At 48.7% G+C, this 3644-nt stretch overlaps 1 non-coding gene across 1 annotated transcript; it reads left to right on the top strand.

Moving 5' to 3' along the window:
* The first annotated feature begins 1801 nt into the window (after positions 1 to 1801).
* LOC130506158 (small nucleolar RNA R71) lies at positions 1802 to 1909 on the top strand. Its single transcript, XR_008941909.1, has one exon. It is a non-coding gene; the product is annotated as a small nucleolar RNA R71 (small nucleolar RNA).
* The last annotated feature ends 1735 nt before the right edge of the window (positions 1910 to 3644 follow it).

The following is a 3644-nucleotide window of genomic DNA, read 5'->3' as shown; positions in this document are numbered from 1 at the left end:
TCATAGTCAAGCACATCTTGTTGGTGTTCATGTCACATATGGCTCCTACTGTAGCCATAAATGCTCTTCCAAGTAAGAGGGAAGAGTTCCAATTTAGCTTGATATCTAGGACATGAAAATCCACAGGGACGATAGCATCACCAATATGTACCTCTAGGTCTTTGATGAAGCCTCCAGAGTTTATCTGAGAGTAATCCACGAAAGTAAAGATCTCTGGTGAAGGCTCTACTTGCAGGCCCAGATGGTCTGCCATGACCTTTGGTAAGATGCTGACTGATGAACCAGTGTCACATAGTGCATGAGGAAATTCAATCCCTTGTATCACACAGGGTATTACAAACTTCCCAGGATCACTCTTCTTTGGCAAAGTAATCCTCTTCCTCATATCTTCTCTGACATTGTCAAATCTTCTCCTAATGTCAGTTTCAGTCTCCCTTGTTTCTCTGAAGAACATCCACAATCTCTTTGTGAAATAAACCTCCTCAAAAGGTTTCTCTGGTGGGATTCCGATAACTCTCTTAGTGAAACCATCAATCTCCTTTTCATTAGCTTCCCTCTTAAGGTTCTTAGGAATCTTCTCATTCCTACTCTTTAACCTTCTTCCTTCAGTTCCCTCTGATGTAGGTGTAGTGTCTGAAATGTTACCAGTGATTCGGTCGGGTTAGCTTGTGGTTTCGGTGTGGGTCTGAGTGCAGTGATTCGGTTGCTGTCTATCGATGGTAGTTGCACTCGGTATGTGAGAGGTGCGTGTCGATCGATAGGTGGAGAAAAGGGTCGATCGATACGGTTCTCTTCTTTGTGTCGATCGATGAGTGGCTCGTCTCGTCGGTCGATATCTTCGTAGGTGTGGGTGGGTGGGTATGGATGAGAAGCCGTGAATTCAGCATGTGTCAATATCCTAACCGCTTTGCAATCCGCAAGCGTGTCCGGAAAAGACATCGTCGATGTCGATCGATGTGGACTAGTTGGTGTCGATCGACACCATTGTGATCCACCGAGACTTAGTGAACTTTCCACTTCAAAGTCTCCTTCTTGTAGCTTCTCTGTTTCACCACTTACCAGAAATCATCATCTATGATAGCATTGACGTGGTGTTTCCTATTTCTTTCCCCTACTTTCTTAGAAGTTCCAATCCTCCTGATAGAGTCTTCAGTCTGGACAATCAGTGTCTCAAGTTTCTTAACTTGAGTGCAGATGGTGTCTATCCTCGTGGTCAGATTGTTGAAGACAGAATCAATCTTCCCATTAAAGTCTACTGTAAGCTTCTGCTGACCTTCCAGAACTCTATCAATCATGGCATCAAACTTACTCTCCTGAGTAGGTGGCAGTGGGTTTTGGTAAGCTGAGTTGCCGTAGTTCCTTGTGTTGGTGAAGGGTTTCTGATACTGTGAACTCTGGTAGTAGTTACTCTTCTGACCACTGCCAAAAAAGTTTTTGTTTCCACTCTAGCTTCCATATCTCTGAAATCCAGTACCTCCAATGTAGTTCACATCTTCCTCTGTATCATCCTCTCTAGCCTCTCCTTCTTCAGTTGAGCAGACTGGCTGCCCCAGAAATGCATGTAAAGCATCTATCTTGGCTCTGACTTCATTCATCTGGTCTTCTCCGATGGCTGCAATCGATTTCTTCCTTGTCAGAGTCAGTGTTCTTGGTGCTACTGCTGTTGGCTAGGTTCTCAATAAGTCTCACAGCCTCTATTGGATTCCTAGTGTTGAAGTTCCCCTCACTAGCAGTATCAAGAGCCATCTGATACCGTAAGGCGATACCTCTGTAGAAAGTGCTTAACAGCTGCACTTCATTGAATCCATGGTGTGGACAGTCTCGCTGGAAGAACTTGAATCTGATCCACGCGTCTTTAAAAGTCTCACTAGGCTTTTGCGCGAAAGTGGCGATTTTACTTTTTAAGTCTTTGTGGGAACCGAAATTCGCACTGTCGATTTTAGTTAAGTTAAAACGTAGGAAAACTAAATTGACCTAGTTTTCCCCGAGGATCCCGGCTATCTGCTGGGCCACGCACGACAAAGTTAATACAAGTCTAGTTTGGGAATAAATGCGTAAAATAAAGAGAGCAAAAAGAAAGAATTCTTATTTCCGAATCTGCGGAGAGCGTTGAACAACAGGTCGAGATCTCAGCCTCAAGAGCTGTCGATCGTCGCTAGTCGCGAAACCTAGATCTAACCTAGTTGAGTCGCAGCTCGCTAAAAAAAGGAAATAAGCGCCTAAGTTCTAAGTTGCTCTGGAGTGGTTTCTTTCTTCTGATTTCGGATCCCCCTTCCTCTGCTCCTAGCTTTGCTTATATACTCCCATATGACGGTTTATATTGATGGGCTGAGTCCGCCGCGGGCTGGACTTTTTCCATTTTCGTCGGCTTTCGCGTTTATCGGGAAAGTTGACATTTATCTTTTCGGAAAGTTGACATTTATCTTTTCGGAAGTTTAACATTTATCTTGCCATGTGTTGGGGTCAAAATCGGTCAAGACGAATCGATGTCCGAAAATCTCGGAAAACATGAAAAATGTTAAAGCAACCTCGAGAGACTAATTTAATCGAGAAACGTTGAGAAAAAATTAAGTTCGAGATTTCATCGTCTCGAAATCAACTGCTAGAAACATTTTCTACACAAGGAAAAACCTACGGAAAAACTAAAAACGCAAACGCGGCCGAAGGAACCGGAGCAGCCAACACCAGACGTGCCGGGCCGCCGGGCGGCTTAGCCCCGTGCTGGCCGTGGCCGCCGGCGGCTAGCGCCCGTGTTGGCCGTGGCCGCCGGGCGGCTAGCCCCGTGCTGGCCGTGGCCGCCGGCGGCTAGCGCCCGTGCTGGCCGTGCCGCCGGGCGGCAAGCCCCGTGCTGGCCGTGGGCCGCCGGCGGCTAGCGCCCGTGCTGGCCGTGGCCGCCGGGCGGCTAGCCCCGTGCTGGCCGTGGCCGCCGGCGGCTAGCGCCCGTGCTGGCCGTGGCCGCCGGGCGGTTAGCCCCGTGCTGGCCGTGGCCCGCCGGCGGCTAGCGCCCGTGCTGGCCGTGGCCGCCGGGCGGAATAGCCCCGTGCTGGCCGTGGCCGCCGGCGGCTAGCGCCCGTGCTGGCCGTGGTCGCCGGGCGGGCTAGCCCCGTGCTCGCTCGGGTCGTCGGACGGCTAGTCTCGTGCATAAGTTTCAAGCCTCCGGGTTCGCCAGAAATCCGTATTTCACGACTTTCCGAGTCCTTATAATAAAACTCCTTTTTCTGCTCCGGGATTTCTGAAAACCCCTAAGACGTCAACGGATAGGAAGACTTCGTATAAAACGGTGATGGTTATCGTACAACACCATTCACCTCAGCAATGGATCGAAGATTTCCGAAAGACTCGACATCCAAGTAGGAGCATCCTTTCAGAGAAATCGTAGAAAAACAGCGGAAGCCCGGAATACGGCCCGAAAGGGACCAACTCCGATCGGACGACCAGTTTACGATTTTCTAAAGGGATAGGTGCGACGGTTTACAATTATCTTCGCATGACAAGATAAATGATAAACTTCCGAAAGATAAAGTCAACTTTCCGAAAAGATAAATGTCAACTTTCCCGATAAACACGAAAGCCGACGAAAATGGAAAAAGTCCAGCCCACGGCAGACTCAGCCCCACCAAGGATAGACCGTCATATGGGAGTAT

This window comes from Raphanus sativus, unplaced genomic scaffold, assembly GCF_000801105.2.
Source record: "Raphanus sativus cultivar WK10039 unplaced genomic scaffold, ASM80110v3 Scaffold2946, whole genome shotgun sequence".
In the NCBI taxonomy this organism is placed as follows: Eukaryota; Viridiplantae; Streptophyta; class Magnoliopsida; order Brassicales; family Brassicaceae; genus Raphanus; species Raphanus sativus.
The sequence above is the reverse complement of the archived record's forward strand: the minus strand, read 5'-3'. Positions and strand labels throughout refer to the sequence as shown.